Raw genomic sequence first — 18154 nt, forward strand, 5'->3', positions numbered from 1 at the left:
TTGGGGGGGGGGGTCAATCAAAAAATGTAACATATGCAATGTGTGTGAAATAGAGTCCTGGATATATCATATATATAGAGGGGGCGATCCACGAGAAGAGAGTGGAGGTATCATCGGCTTGAGGTGTCCATAGAATCGAAGAGAGGGATGATGTGTGTGTGTGTGCACGCGCGATCGATAAAGAGTGCCATCGAATTTGTGTGTGCCCACGTCTGGCCTACTGGAACGTGAGAGGGGACAGGTGCAGTTTGTCTCTGTGGCATGGATACCTACCTACGGCGCTCGACTATCGGTGTGTGGTGGGGGGGAGGGAGGCCTAATTAACTATAGAGGTACAATGGCTGGTATATGTGTGGAGGAGGAGAGAGGCCTACCTCATGTATTAAGGGAGATCGATCTACCTCATGTATTAAGGGAGATCGATCGGCATCCATGCATATGTGTAGGAGAGGGATAAGGTTGGGAGAGAGACAGAGCTAGAGTGTTGGAGGGGGTGGTAGTGGAGTTGCTTCTAACAAATGGTGGGATAGGCTTGCTAGACAACCGGAGGGCACGCCTGCAATATCAATAAGAGAGGGGATGGCTGCCTGTCTATGCACGTGCATGTGAGAGACGGGTCTGGAGGCATGCACGAATGATGAGGGGGGGGGGCAATATGGCTGTGGTAAGCAGACATAACTACATAGGAAGATCAATCGTCCTTTGTCAGAGAAAGGAGAGACATAACTTGTGAGGTACGTCGATCGATGGGGGGGAATAGTTAAAGTCGACCTAGGTATATGTTGGGAGATCGATCGGTATACATGCATGTGTGTGTTAGAAGCAAATGAGGCATGGGGAGAAGGATAGAGAGAGATGGATGCATCTAGGAGGTGGTGCGAGAGTCATACTATATCGAGGGGGAGGAGTGTGCGAGTACGAGATCGATGAAAAGAGTGGTGGGAGTGAGGCATGGACGGTGATAAGAGAAGAGGGGAAGCTTATGTTTGTGCTAGGCACACCTGGCTAGAGAGGCATATCGATCGATGTGTGCCGTAAAGAAGGAGCTGGGGGGCCTACACACACCATGGGTGAACGAACTAAAGTGAAAAGACGAATTTGCGCGATGGAGCTAGAGAATGCTGAGGGAGGGTGAGAGGGATGCGGGCGTGTGCATGCACGAGAGAAAGTTAGCGCTAGCTACAAAGATAAGAGGATTGTGTGGGTGTAAAAGACGAATATAGATCATACGTCATTATAAAAAGCGAATTCGGATATTTGAAGAATTTATCATAGTGTTTTAAACCGACGCATGTGTGAATATATATAACGGTGATACACATGGTGTGGTTATGAACATGTTATACTACATATAATATATTTTATCTCTACTCTTATAAAAAAACGGAGTTGTTGATGATGGTGTGCCTGCCATCCTGCAATATAGTCTGTCCGATTTATATCTGACGGATAGGAAGGAAACTCTGGCAATTTTGAAAAAAGATACCCACACCCCTCTCCATATTTGCAAATTAGGCCTCCCCTTGATCATGTTGATGTTCTGTGGAACTCATGGGCATCTTGCTAGTACTACGTATAATATATAGAACATTGATCATAATTTGGGCTAATGTGTGGCTTTTGCAGCTCAGGTCTAAATACTTGTCATAATGTAGGGGGCGGGGCACTATACTATGTGTGATAAACACGGTGTACACGTATGGAACATGGTTTAGATTATGAATATATAGTTAGTACATCAAATGTACTATTATTTGGAATCAACATCAAGTGTATTCAAAAAATAGAATTCGAGTTCATGTAGTACACATAGTTCATATCTATCTCTATAGTAATCATGTGGTGTGTTATTAAGGTAATACACGAATGACGGTTGAAGTTGGCAACAATCATGATTGTAGACCTTATTGAAATAGAGAAACGAATTCAAATTCAGTTTGAATTGCAGCGGTAGTATAGACATTTGGAATGCACTAAAATGTTGGTATGAGTAGGTTACATGCATTATACAACAAGCGAAAAAATTTGATTGGACATAACATGGATTCATACTCCCTCCTTCCATCTATATAGGGCGTAATGCGTTTTTTAAGACCACCTTTGACTATTGACAAGATTAATAGTACATGACATGCATAATGTGAAAATTATATCATTGAAAGAACCTTTCACAAACGAATTTAACGGTGTGCTTTGTGTAAGTTGCATGTCATATATTATTGCTCTAATATTTGGTCAAAGTTAGCATCGAAAAACGCATTATTCCTATATAGATGGAAGGAGGGAGTAGCTTTGAATAGCATTTTTATAGTAAAACGGGGCAAGACTCTCTCTTTGTGTGGTGTGAATAGTTTTATTTTTTTCATTTTCTTTTTGGTTGAGGGAAGTGCGAATTGATTTGGTACGTACAAGTACAATATTACACGTTAGGCTTGTCCCTAAAATTCAACCCGCGCCTTGTTATATCCCGAAAATTCAGATATCGTGCTCCCAATCCTGGCGCCTTCATAACCCGCGCCTTGCTATCCCGAAATTACAACGCGCGCGAAAACTCCCTCCAGCTGCCAAATCCCGACACGCAAAATCCCCCTTCTAACCCTGAGCCGAAAGGGCCGCTAGTTCAAATCGGTGGGGGGGGGGGGGTACTTTTGTAACACACCCTACATTTTGGACAAGCGCGTCCCTAAGTCATGGTTCACCCCCTCCCATCGCCTCCTTTTTGCCATTCGAAATCCCAGGCCGCCATAACCTCTCCGCTCCAGCCGCGAAACCCCACCCTCCTCCGTCCGCCACCTCACCGCTGCCCAGCCGGAGCCTCTTCCCCGACGTCGTCGTCCACCGCAACAGCTCAACGTCCCTCGTCCACCTCCCCGGATGAGGATCCGTCATCCATCTTGTCGTCCCGCCGGTTCAGCCGCCCCGTCCTCCACCTCCAAGGAGCTGCTCCGACGATTGCCTCGTCTATCGCAGCTGCTCCATCCCCACAGCGCCGCCTTAACCTGCTCCACCGGAACCGCAGCATCCTCACCGACTCCTTGGACGATGCCGAGGCCTACTCGGCGCCACCAAAGAGGTTGTACACTCATCGCATCGCACCTTCTCCTTAACTCGACCTCCCGACACCGACGGTGCTCCATCCCGCACCCCCATGGAGTGGCTACCTTGAAGCCGGCACCGCGGGCGACATCTCCACGGCGGCTCTCCCCCAGTGCGAGGCCCCTTCCGCGGTGGCGTACATACCAGCCGGATCTGCTGTTGCTGCTCCGGCTCTCGCTCGCTCGCGCTGCTGCTGCTACTCCGGCTCTCGCTCGATCGCTCGCTCGCCCAGCTGCAGCTGCTCCGGCTCTCGCTCGCTCGCTCGCGCTACTACTGCTGCTCTCCCCCTCGCTTGTGCTGCTGCTTGATGTCTACTACACAACCTTCTTCTTGTAGACGTTGTTGGGCCTCCAAGTGCAGAGGTTTGTAGGACAGTAGCAAATTTCCCTCAAGTAGAAGACCTAAGGTTTATCAATCCGTGGGAGGCATAGGATGAAGATGGTCTCTCTCAAACAACCCTGCAACCAAATAGCAAAGAGTCTTTTGTGTCCCCAACACACCCAATACAATGGTAAATTGTATAGGTGCACTAGTTCGGCGAAGAGATGGTGATACAAGTGCAATATGGATGGTAGATATAGGTTTTTGTAATCTGAAAATATAAAAACAGCAAGGTAGCAAGTGGTAATGTGAGCGTAAACGGTATTGCAATGCTAGGAAACAAGGCCTAGGGTTCATACTTTCACTAGTGCAAGTTCTCTCAACAATAATAACATAATTGGATCATATAACAATCCCTCAACATGCAACAAAGATTCACTCCAAAGTCACTAATAGCGGAGAACAAACGAAGAGATTATTGTAGGGTACGAAACCACCTCAAAGTTATTCTTTCGGATCGATCTATTCGAGAGTTCGTACTAGAATAACACCTTAAGACACAAATCAACCAAAACCCTAATGTCACCTAGATACTCCAATGTCACCTCAAGTATCCGTGGGTATGATTATATGATATGCATCACACAATCTCAGATTCATCTATTCAACCAACACAAAGAATATCAAAGAGTGCCCCAAAGTTTCTACCGGAGAGTCAAGACGAAAACGTGTGCCAACCCCTATGCATAGGTTCATGGGCGGAACCCGCAAGTTGATCACCAACACATACATCAAGTGAATCAATAGAATACCCCATTGTCGACACCACGGGGATCCCACGCAAGACATACATCAAGTGTTCTCAAATCCTTAAAGACTCAATCCGATAAGATAACTCCAAAGGGAAAACTCAATCCATTACAAGAGAGTAGAGGGGGAGAAACATCATAAGGTCCAACTATAATAGCAAAGCTTGCGATACATCAAGATCGTGACAAATCAAGAACACGAGAGAGAGAGAGAGAGAGATCAAACACATAGCTACTGGTACATACCCTCAGCCCCAAGGGTGAACTACTCCCTCCTCGTCATGGAGAGCGCCGGGATGATGAAGATGGCCACCGGTGAGGGACCCCCCCTCCGGCAGGGTGCCGGAACAGGGTCCCGATTGGTTTTTGGTGGCTACAGAGGCTTGCGGCGGCGGAACTCCTGATCTATTCTGTTCCTGGAGGTTTCAGTATTTATAGGATTTTTTGGCGTAGGTCTCACGTCAGGGGGGTCTCCGGGTTGTCCACGAGGCAGGGGCCCACGCCCAGGGGGTGGGCGCCCCCACCCTCGTGGGCAGCCCGGGACTCTCCTGGCCCAACTCTTTTACTCCGGGGGCTTCTTTTGGTCCAGAAAAAATCATCAAAAATTGACACATCAATTGGACTCCGTTTGGTATTCCTTTTCTGTAAAACTCAAAAACAAGGAAAAAACAGAAACTGGCACTGGGCTCTAGGTTAATAGGTTAGTCCCAAAAATCATATAAAATAGCATAATAAAGCCCATAAACATCCAAAACAGATAATGTAATAGCATGGAACAATCAAAAATTATAGATACGTTGGAGACGTATCAGCATCCCCAAGCTTAATTCCTGCTCGTCCTCGAGTAGGTAAATGATAAAAACAGAATTTTTCATGTGGAATGCTACCTAACATATTTATCAATGGTATCTTCTTTATTGTGGCAAGAATATTCAGATCCATAAGATTCAAGATAAAAGTTTAATATTGACATGAAAATAATAATACTTCAAGCATACTAACAAAGCAATCATGTCTTCTCAAAATAACATGGCCAAAGAAAGCTATCCCTACAAAATCATATAGTCTGGCTATGCTCTATCTTCATCACACAAAATATTTAAAATCATGCACAACCCCGATGACAAGCCAAGCAATTGTTTCATACTTTTGATGTTCTCAAAATTTTTCAATCTTCACGCAATACATGAGCGTGAGCCTTGGACATAGCACTACAGGTGGAATAGAATGGTGGTTGTGGAGAAGACAAAAAGGAGAAGATAGTCTCACATCAACTAGGCGTATCAACGGGCTATGGAGATGCCCATCAATAGATATCAATGTAAGTGAGTAGGGATTGCCATGCAACGGATGCACTAGAGCTATAAGTGTATGAAAGCTCAACAAAAGAAACTAAGTGGGTGTGCATCCAACTCGCTTGCTCACGAAGACCTAGGGCAATTTGAGGAAGCCCATCATTAGAATATACTCCCTCCATAAACTAATATAAGAGCGTTTAGAATACTAAAGTAGTGATCTAAATGCTCTTATATTAGTTTACAGAGGGAGTACAAGCTAAGTTCTATAATGTAAAATTCCCACTAGTATATGAAAGTGACAACATAGGAGACTCTCTATCATGAAGATCATGGTGCTACTTTGAAGCACAAGTGTGGTAAAAGGATAGTAGCATTGTCCCTTCTCTCTTTTTCTCTCATTTTTTTATTTTTTTATTTGGGCCTTTTCTCTTTTTATGGCCTCTTTTTTTAGTCCGCAGTCTCATCCCGACTTGTGGGGGAATCATAGTCTCCATCATCCTTTCCTCACTGGGACAATGCTCTAATAATGATGATCATCATACTTTTATTTACTTACAACTCAAGAATTACAACTCAATACTTAGAAAAAAATATGACTCTATATGAATGCCTCCGGCGGTGTACCGGGATGTGCAATGAATCAAGAGTGACATGTATGAAAGAATTATGAATGGTGGCTTTGCCACAAATACGATGTCAACTACATGATCATGCAAAGCAATATGACAATGATGAAGCGTGTCATAATAAATGGAACGGTGGTAAGTTGCATGGCAATATATCTCGGAATGGCTATGGAAATGCCATAATAGGTAGGTATGGTGGCTGTTTTGAGGAAGGTATATGGTGGGTGTATGATACCGGCGAAAGGTGCACGGTATTAGAGAGGCTAGCAATGGTGGAAGGGTGAGAGTGCGTATAATCCATGGACTCAACATTAGTCATAAAGAACTCATATACTTATTGCAAAAATCTATTAGTTATAGAAACAAAGTACTACACACATGATCCTAGGGGGATAGATTGGTAGGAAAAGACCATCGCTCGTCCCCGACCGCCACTCATAAGGAGGACAATCAATAAATAAATCATGCTCCGACTTCATCACATAACGGTTCACCATACGTGCATGCTACGGGAATCACAAACTTTAACACAAGTATCTCTCAAATTCACAACTACTCCACTAGCATGACTCTAATATCACCATCTTCATATCTCAAAACAATCATAAAGAATCAAACTTCTCATAGTATTCAATGCACTTATATGAAAGTTTTTATTATATCCCTCTTGGATGGCCATCATATTAGGACTAAATTCATAACCAAAGCAAATTACCATGATGTTCTAAAGAATCTCAAAATAATATAAGTGAAGCATGAGAGTTCATATATTTCTTCAAAATAAATCCACCGCCGTGGTCTAAAAGATATAAGTGAAGCACTAGAGCAAACAACAAACTACTCCGAAAGATATAAGTGAAGATCAATGAGTGGTCGAATAATTATGTAACTATGTGAAGAATCTCTAACATTCAAGAATTTCAGATCTTGGTATTTTATTCAAACAGCAGGCAAAAAAAAAGAAAATAAAATGATGCTCCAAGCAAAACACATATCATGTGGTGAATAAAAATATAGCTCCAAGTAAATTTACCGATGGATGAGGACGAAAGAGGGGATGCCTTCCGGGGCATCCCCAAGCTTAGGCTCTTGGTTGTCCTTGAATATTAGCTTGGGGTGCCTTGGGCATCCCCAAGCTTAGGCTCTTGCCACTCCTTATTCCATAGTCCATCGAATCTTTACCCAAAACTTGAAAACTTCACAACACAAAACTTAACAGAAAATCTCGTAAGCTCCGTTAGCGAAAGAAAACAAAACACCACTTCAAGGTACTGTAATGAACTCATTCTTTATTTATATTGGTGTTAAATCTACTGTATTCCAACTTCTCTATGGTTTATAAACTATTTTACTAGCCATAGATTCATCAAAATAAGCAAACAACACACGGAAAACAGAATCTATCAAAAATAGAACAGTCTGTAGTAATCTGTAACTAACGCAAACTTCTGGAACTAAAAAAATTCTACCAAAATAGGACGACCTAGATTTTAAACAATTGTTTTCGTGAACAGAAAGTTTCTGGAATTTTCAGCAAGATCAAATAACTATCATCCAAGAAGATCCTATAGGTCTTACTTGGCACAAACACTAATTAAAACATAAAACCACATCTAACCAGAGGCTAGATCAAATATTTATTCCTAAACAGAACCAAAAAGCAAGAAACTGAAATAAAATTGGGTTGCCTCCCAACAAGCGCTATCGTTTAACGCCCCTAGCTAGGCATGATGATTTCAATGATGCTCGCATAAAAGATAAGAATTGAAACATAAAGAGAGCATCATGAAGAATATGACTAGAACATTTAAGTCTAACCCACTTCCTATGCATAAGGATTTTGTGAGAAAACAACTTATGGGAACTATAATCAACTAGCATAAGAAGGCAAAGCAAGCATAACTTCAAGATTTTCAACACATAGAGAGGAAACTTGATATTATTGCAACTCCTACAAGCATATATTCCTCCCTCATAATAATTTTCAGTAGCATCTTGAATGAATTCAACAATATAACCAGCACATAAAGCATTCTTTTCATGATCTACTTGCATATAAATTTTCCTACTCTCCACGTAAGCAAATTTATTCTCATCAATAGTAGTGGGAGCAAACTCAACAAAATAACTATAATGTGATTGAAAATTAAGATCAAGATGACAAGTTTCATGGTTATCATTATTCTTTATAGCATACGTGTCATCACAATAATCATCATAGATAGGAGGCATGCTTTCATCATAATAAATTTGCTCATCAAAACTTGGGGGACTAAACATATCATCTTCATCAAACATAGCATCCCCAAGCTTGTGACTTTGCATATCATTAGCATCATGGGTATTCAAGGAATTCATACTAACAACATTGCAATCATGCTCATCATTCACATATTTTATGCCAAGCATTCTAATTAATTCTTCTTCTAGTACTTGAGCACAATTTTCCTTCCCATCATTTTCACGAAAGACATTAAAAAGATGAAGCATATCAGGCACCCTTAATTCCATTTTTTGTAGTTTTCTTTTATAATATAAACTAGTGATAAAACAAGAAACAAAAAGATTCGATTGCAAGATCTAAAGATATACCTTCAAGCACTCACCTCCCCGGCAACGGTGCCAGAAAAGAGCTTAGTTGACGGGGTGTGAGTGCCGCTTACCTAGCCTCCCCGGCAACGGCGCCAGAAAAGAGCTTGATGTCTACTACACAATCTTCTTCTTGTAGACGTTGTTGGGCCTCCAAGTGCAGAGGTTTGTAGGACAGTAGCAAATTTCCCTCAAGTAGATGACCTAAGGTTTATCAATCCGTGGGAGGCGTAGGATGAAGATGGTCTCTCTCAAACAACCCTGCAACCAAATAGCAAAGAGTCTCTTGTGTCCCCAACACACCCAATACAATGGTAAATTGTATAGGTGCACTAGTTCGGCGAAGAGATGGTGATACAAGTGCAATATGGATGGTAGATATAGGTTTTTGTAATCTAAAAATATAAAAAAAGCAAGGTAGCAAGTGGTAAAAGTGAGCGTAAACGGTATTGCAATGCTAGGAAACAAGGCCTAGGGTTCATACTTTCACTAGTGCAAGTTCTCTCAACAATAATAACATAATTGGATCATATAACTATCCCTCAACATGCAACAAAGAGTCACTCCAAAGTCACTAATAGCGGAGAACAAACGAAGAGATTATTGTAGGGTACGAAACCACCTCAAAGTTATTCTTTCGGATCGATCTATTCAAGGGTTCGTACTAGAATAACACCTTAAGACACAAATCAACCAAAACCCTAATGTCACCTAGATACTCCAGTGTCACCTCAAGTATCCGTGGGTATAATTATACGATATGCATCACACAATCTCAGATTCATCTATTCAACCAACACAAAGAACTTCAAAGAGTGCCCCAAAGTTTCTACCGGAGAGTCAAGACGAAAATGTGTGCCAACCCCTATGCATAGGTTCATGGGCGGAACCCGCAAGTTGATCACCAAAACATACATCAAGTGAATCAATAGAATACCCCATTGTCACCACGGGTATCCCACGCAAGACATACATCAAGTGTTCTCAAATCCTTAAAGACTCAATCCGATAAGATAACTCCAAAGGGAAAACTCAATCCATTACAAGAGTAGAGGGGGAGAAACATCATAAGATCCAACTATAGTAGCAAAGCTCGCGATACATCAAGATCGTGCCAAATCAAGAACACGAGCGAGCGAGATCAAACACATAGCTACTGGTACATACCCTCAGCCCCGAGGGTGAACTACTCCCTCCTCGTCATGGAGAGCGCCGGGATGATGAAGATGGCCATCGGTGAGGGATCCCGCCCTCCGGCAGGGTGCCGGAACAGGGTCCCGATTTGGTTTTGGTGGCTACAGAGGCTTGCGGCGGCGGAATTCCCGATCTATTCTGTTCCTGGAGGTTTCAGTATTTATAGGATTTTTTGGCTTAGGTCTCACGTCAGGGGGGTCTCCGGGTTGTCCACGAGGCAGGGGCCCACGCCCGGGGGGGGGGGGTGGGCGCGCTCCCCACCCTCGTGGGTAGCCCGGGACTCTCCTGGCCCAACTCTTTTACTCCGGGGGCTACTTTTGGTCCAGAAAAAATCATCAAAAATTGGCACGTCAATTGGACTCCGTTTGGTATTCCTTTTTTGTAAAACTCAAAAACAAGGAAAAAAACAAAAACTGGCACTGGGCTCTAGGTTAATAGGTTAGTCCCAAAAATCATATAAAATAGCATAATAAAGCCCATAAACATCCAAAACAGATAATGTAATAGCATGGAATCATAAAAAATTATAGATACGTTGGAGACGTATCACTGCTCTGCTCCGATTTAGCTACACTTCAGTCGACTGAATGGACTTTTGGGTCAGTCGTTTTTCAGGGGGTGGGGGGCTCGCCGGAGTTAAGGAAGAACCACCCGCAGTGGGGACGGGGGCTCGCTGGAGAGGTACCCCACTATCTATCTTAGGGTTTAGGGTGGGGGGCGGGGGGCCTATAGGGCTGGCAGGGGCGGCGGCGGACCGGCGGTGGGGAGTTGTTTCGGGGCGGTGAGGCGGCGCTGAGGCCGGCGGTTTGGCCGGTGGTGGCTGGCGGCTCAGGGGGTGCAGGTTGAAGATGAACTGCATGCCCTCTCTAAACTACATGTCAAGTGCCTCTCTGCTACCATTGCATTCAGTCTCGACAGTACATTCAGATTCCACAGTAAATTTCAGTTTCGACAGTTAAGTTCAGAGTCAACAGTTTTTACCTCATCTGTTGTAGTCAGGTGGTTTTTGGTGATGTAAATTTTACATCTATCTTACATCATCAATTGGAGATGCTATTAGAATCCCACTTGAGATTGATGATGTCTATCTTGTGCTGCTTCAGCCTTGACGTATTACGGCTCACCGGGGCTGCTCCAATGACAGAACGATCCATCACAACAGAGCAGTGCCCTGGACGCTGTCTACAGATTCCTCAGATCTTCCTTCACACCTCCGACAGCCACCTCTGCCTCAACTGCTTCAGCGACCAACCCAGTGATGCTGAGGTCGACACAGCTACGACGAAGAGGTTGTACACTTGTTGTATCACTTATTACTATACATTCATGTCGATCCATTAGGGCTATTTTGGTTCAACGGAAAAACATAGCAATAGGGATTTTTCCAATGGCACTCTACTATTCAATTATTCATGCATTTTGTTGAAAGGAATGAAGCAAAACATCCACCTAGACCTACTTTTCAAAATCCTATTCATGAAAACAAGACCAAGTGCATTAGTGGCAGAATAACATTCTAACTGTACACGCTTTCATATGGTTTCACTTTATTTTGGCCATGTTTCTTTGCATTCCTCTGCTCTTCCAATTCCTGTAAACCAAACAACCAAGTTGACAGAAATCCTGTGTTTACAAATGCTCTGTTTACCATGTGCATTCCTATCCTATTCTGGTGTTTTTCCTATCCCTGCGTTTTTAGAATCATGCAAGCCAAATGAGCCCTTACAGAATTACTTCAGTTACAGGTAGGTGTTGAAGGGAACTTTGTGTGGTTTGTCCTGCTCCTACCGCGACGTCGTCCACCTCACCTGAGCTGCTCCATCGACAGAAACATCCACCAAACCAGACATCACGACTCCTGACCATCTTTCGCCGCCTCAGATCTCCTTCCCTGCTGCCGGCACCCACCGCAACGGCATCACCATCATCGACTCAGCAGATGAACCTGAGGAGTACAGGGGTCCACAAGAGAGGTCGCACTCTTTTGATTCTGCTTATGTTATGCATTGCTTAAAATTACCTGCTACTTTATCGTCCTGTTCACCTCTTGGACTCCAAGTCAGGTCCAAATCAATGTTCAAACTTGAGTTCTAAATTAGTTGTGGGGCGCATATCGAGGAAGCAATGAATAGTATCTCTATCTAATATCTGGTTCACCTAGGGTATGCCTATGTTGTTCATCTTGGGTGGGAAACAAATAGTAAAGCAATCATCATCTGTCTTTTTATTAAATTAAAGCAATCATCAGCCTGCTATCATTATTTTTGGATCCATCCACTGGTTGTTACCATCACTCTAAATTTCTGCATGCTCTCCTTACATAATCTCACCATATTTTTTTTCGTATGGATGTCAGATATTGTACACAGTCATGCTGAACATGTAGAGAAAAAGAGAAGAGTTTTGCGCGGCAATACAATGTCATGCAGACATCGCTCCATGGTGGGTTCAATGGAAAACCCTCCCCACCCCTCTCCACATTGTAATCCAGAGGAAGATATCTGTTTTGAGGCGGATTCAGACGCCGCTGACCACTCCTATTTACCCCCCAAGGTGTTTGCTCTACCTTGGCATGATGATGTTAGTCATATCATGCATATGTTGCCTTGTAGTGCCTACTTTTGACATCATATATGTCATCTGCTTAGTTTAGACATGTTCTGTCGCCACCTGTTTAGTTTCTATATCATATATGGGAATTATGCAGTCTCATGTATTTTAGCCAGCCATAATATATGTGAAATGTGCAATGCCATCCTGTTTAACCAGGCATCATATATTTGAATGATATCTTGCCCATCCTTTTCTTCATTACATTTCCATTTGTTGACAATGTTTGTACATTAAACTACTCTTCCTGTGAATCAGCCATTTGGGTGGGAGATTGATAAATCTGGAGTGAAAACAAGGCCTTCAGAGCGGAAAGTGCTACCTGTCGAAGCGGATCTCTTGTTGGGTCCCGATAGCTCCTCAGAGATGGATTCAGAGACAGATGACCAGTCCTATTCCCCCACCAAGGTGTATGCTCTAACTTGGCACGGCGTTTTAGTTATTCGTCATATCTTTGAATTATGTTATGCTATGCTATTTAGTTTAGATAGATATCATATATGTGAAATTATGTCATGCTATCCGTTTTAGTTAAACAATATACATGTCAACTATTTCATGTCCTCGTCTCTCATACAATGTCTGTACATTCAACTATGTTTCCTGTTTATCAGCCATTTGAATTGGAGCTGGTGATGCCAGCATCTAGCGGACTAAAAACATGGTCTTCAAATAAAACAGTGCTACCTCTTGCTGGAGATAGCACCCCGGTTGTACATGCACGAGAACCAGCCCTACCACACATAACCCAAACTCTCGCAGATTGTACCCCTACTGTGATGGACAGAGAACCAGCTTCACCCAATCTAACCCCAACCCCAGCAGATAGTAACCTAGTTCCTGTTGACACAGCACCATCTCCACCACAGAGCTCCCAAACAAGAGCAGTTAGTAAGGCAGCTCCAGTGCCCAAAGGGCCAGTACTACCACGGCGAACCCCAACTCCATCAGTTAGTACGCCTATTCCTGTGGAGGAAGCACAACCAGCTAGTCGTAGTTTAGCATCTATCGCATTTGATGTTGTTAAATCATATGTGCGTATCTTCCCATCTTGGAAATATTATACTGAAGATGAAGGAAAATGCCAGTTGCAGGTGTTTGTCCAGGAGTTATGTGTAAGTCACTACTAGGAAAAGGGCTATAGATAATATGGACATTAATGGCACACCACACATGTGGTGCGCCACTACTATATACTAATGGCGCACCATGTGTTGGTGCGCCATTAGTGTCCATATACTAATGGCGCACCACATCCACGGTGCGCCACTAGTAACAATTTTTTTCCAAAACTAGTAATGGCGCACCAGGGGATAGTGCGCCATTACTAGTTAAACTAGTAATGGCGCACCACATCCACGGTGGGCCACTAGTAAATTTTTTCATTTTTTTTTTCAAAACTAGTAATGGCGCACCATGTGTGTGGTGCGCCATTACTAGTTGAATCCACCGAATGCACCCTTTTATTTTTTTTCAAAACTAGTAATGGCGCACCGTGTGTGTGGTGCGCCATTACTAGTTGAAACTAGTAATGGCGCACCACTCCCACGGTGCGCCATTACTAACTTGGCCCAAAAAATCCACCGAATGCACCCCCCCCCGTGGACCGCCTTTTTAGTTTTAAAAAAATAAAAGAAAATGATGAAAATGTCAAAAAAATAAAAGAAAATAAGTTTCTCATGTGATATGTGGTCTACTTGTTGGGAAAATTTACAAATATGAATTTCGACTTTATTTGCAAAATCTCTCTGGAATTTGTAAAATGGGCATAACTTTTGCATACGAACTGGGATTAAAAAGTTTTTTATATGAAAAATCATCTACTCGAAAAGTTACATCCGAATCTATCTTAGGGTTTAGGGTGTGGGGCGGGGGGCCTATAGGGCTGGCCGGGGCGGCGGCGGACCGGCGGTGGGGAGTTGTTTCGGGGCGGCGAGGCGGCGCTGAGGCCGGCGGTTTGGCCGGTGGTGGCTGGCGGCTCAGGGGGGTGCAGGTTGAAGATGAACTGCATGCCCTCCCTATACTACATGTCAAGTGCCTCTCTGCTATCATTGCATTCAGTCTCGACAGTAACATTCAGATTCCATAGTAAATTTCAGTTTCGACAGTTAAGTTCAGAGTCAACAGTTTTTACCTCATCTGTTGTAGTCAGGTGGTTTTTGGTGATGTAAATTTTACATCTATCTTACATCATCTATTGGAGATGCTATTAGAATCCCACTTGAGATTGATGATGTCTATCTTGTGCTGCTTCAGCCTTGACGTCTTACGGCTCACCGGGGCTGCTCCAATGACAGAACGATCCATCACAACAGAGCAGTGCCCTGGACGCCGTCTACAGATTCCTCAGATCTTCCTTCACACCTCCGACAGCCACCTCTGCCTCAACTGCTTCAGCGACCAACCCAGTGATGCTGAGGTCAACACAGCTACGGCAAAGAGGTTGTACACTTGTTGTATCACTTATTACTATACATTCATGTTGATCCATTAGGGCTATTTTGGTTCAACGGAAAAACATAGGAATAGGGAATTTTCCAATGGCACTCTACTATTCAATTATTCATGCATTTTGTTGAAAGGAATGAAGCAAAACACCCACCTAGACCTACTTTTCAAAATCCTATTCATGAAAACAAGACCAAGTGCATTAGTGGCAGAATAACATTCTAACTGTACACGCTTTCATATGGTTTCACTTTATTTTGGCCATGTTTCTTTGCATTCCTCTGCTGTTCCAATTCCTGTAAACCAAACAACCAAGTTGACAAAAATCCTGTGTTTACAAATGCTCTGTTTACCATGTGCATTCCTATCCTATTCTGGTGTTTTTCCTATCCCTGCGTTTTTAGAATCATGCAAGCCAAATGAGCCCTTACAGAATTACTTCAGTTACAGATAGGTGTCGAAGGGAACTTTGTGTGGTTTTTCCTGCTCCTACCGCGACGTCGTCCACCTCACCTGAGCAGCTCCATCGACAGAAACATCCACCAAACCAGACATCACGACTCCTGACCATCTTTCGCCGCCTCAGATCTCCTTCCCTGCTGCCGGCACCCACCGCAACGGCATCACCATCATCGACTCAGCAGATGAACCTGAGAAGTACAGAGGTCCACAAGAGAGGTCGCACTCTTTTGATTCTGCTTATGTTATGCATTGCTTAAAATTACCTGCTACTTTATCGTCCTGTTCACCTCTTGGACTCCAAGTCAGGTCCAAATCAATGTTCAAACTTGAGTTCTAAATTAGTTGTGGGGCGCATATTGAGGAAGCAATCAATAGTATCTCTATCTAATATCTGGTTCACCTAGGGTATGCCTATGTTGTTCATCTTGGGTGGGAAACAAATAGTAAAGCAATCATCATCTGTCTTTTTATTAAATTAAAGCAATCATCAGCCTGCTATCATTATTTTTGGATCCATCCACTGGTTGTTACCATCACTCTAAATTTCTGCATGCTCTCCTTACATAATCTCACCATATTTTTTTTCGTATGGATGTCAGATATTGTACACAGTCATGCTGAACATGTAGAGAAAAAGAGAAGAGTTTTGCGCGGCAATACAATGTCATGCAGACATCGCTCCATGGTGGGTTCAATGGAAAACCCTCCCCACCCCTCTCCACATTGTAATCCAGAGGAAGATATCTGTTTTGAGGCGGATTCAGACGCCGCTGACCACCTCTATTTACCCCCAAGGTGTTTGCTCTACCTTGGCATGATGATGTTAGTCATATCATGCATATGTTGCCTTGTAGTGCCTACTTTTGACATCATATATGTCATCTGCTTAGTTTAGACATGTTTTGTCGCCACCTGTTTAGTTTCTATATCATATATGGGAATTATGCAGTCTCATGTATTTTAGCCAGCCATAATATATGTGAAATGTGCAATGCCATCCTGTTTAACCAGGCATCATATATTTGAATGATATCTTGCCCATCCTTTTCTTCATTACATTTCCATTTGTCGACAATGTTTGTACATTAAACTACTCTTCCTGTGAATCAGCCATTTGGGTGGGAGATTGATAAATCTGGAGTGAAAACAAGGCCTTCAGAGCAGACAGTGCTACCTGTCGAAGCAGATCTCTTGTTGGGTCCCGATAGCTCCTCAGAGATGGATTCAGAGACAGATGACCAGTCCTATTCCCCCACCAAGGTGTATGCTCTAACTTGGCACGGTGTTTTAGTTATTCGTCATATCTTTGAATTATGTTATGCTATGCTATCCAGTTTAGAAAGACATCATATATGGGAAATTATGTCATGCTATCCGTTTTAGTTAAACAATATACATGTCAACTATTTCATGTCCTCTTTTTTCCACACTATCTATTGCATCTGTCTCTCATACAATGTCTGTACATTCAACTATGTTTCCTGTTTATCAGCCATTTGAATTGGAGCGGGTGATGCCAGCATCTAGCGGACTAAAAACATGGTCTTCAAATAAAACAGTGCTACCTCTTGGTGGAGATAGCACCCCGGTTGTACATGCACGAGAACCAGCCCTACCACACATAACCCAAACTCTCGCAGATTGTACCCCTACTGCGATGGACAGAGAACCAGCTTCACCCAATCTAACCCCAACCCCAGCAGATAGTAACCCAGTTCCTGTTGACACAGCACCATCTCCACCACAGAGCTCCCAAACAAGAGCAGTTAGTAAGGCAACTCTAGTGTCCAAAGGGCCAGTACTACCACGGCGAACCCCAACTCCACCAGTTAGTACGCCTATTCCTGTGGAGGAAGCACAACCAGCTATCGTAGTTTAGCATCTATCGCATTTGATGTTGTTAAATCATATGTGCGTATCTTCCCATCTTGGAAATATTATACTGAAGATGAAGGAAAATGCCAGTTGCAGGTGTTTGTCCAGGAGTTATGTGTAAGTCACTACTAGGAAAAGGGCTATAGATGATATGGACATTAATGGCGCACCACACATGTGGTGCGCCACTACTATATACTAATGGCGCACCATGTGTTGGTGCGCCATTAGTGTGCAAATACTAATGGCGCACCACAACCACGGTGTGCCACTAGTAACAATTTTTTTATTTTTTTCAAAACTAGTAATGCGCACACCACATCCACGGTGCGCCACTAGTAATTTTTTTTCAATTTTTTTTTCAATTTTTTTCAAAACTAGTAATGGCGCACCGTGTGTGTGGTGCGCCATTACATCCGAATCTACCTTAGGGTTTAGGGTGGGGGGCGGGGGGCCTATAGGGCTGGCCGGGGCGGCGGCGGACCGGCGGTGGGGAGTTGTTTCGGGGCGGCGGCGGAACCCCGTTAAACATTTTCAAAATCCTCAAAAACCTAACAGAAAAAAAGTTACGGGGCTTTTAAGATCTAGAGGGGAAAAATGGAAAAAAATTCAAACTTACTAGTGGCGCACCATTTGCTAGGTGCGCCACTAGTAACAGAAAAAAATTGGTTTCGAACTTTTTTTTTGGAATTTTTTTCAAAAAATGATACGTAATATGACCGGGAAGTTTGAAATATTTTTCAAAATTTCATCATACTCATGAACATGAACAAAGTCCTAGACATCAACAAGGTTTAATAGGATTGATATGATAGATATATCAACA

This window comes from Aegilops tauschii, chromosome 7 (genome assembly GCF_002575655.3).
Source record: "Aegilops tauschii subsp. strangulata cultivar AL8/78 chromosome 7, Aet v6.0, whole genome shotgun sequence".
Lineage (NCBI taxonomy): Eukaryota > Viridiplantae > Streptophyta > Magnoliopsida > Poales > Poaceae > Aegilops > Aegilops tauschii.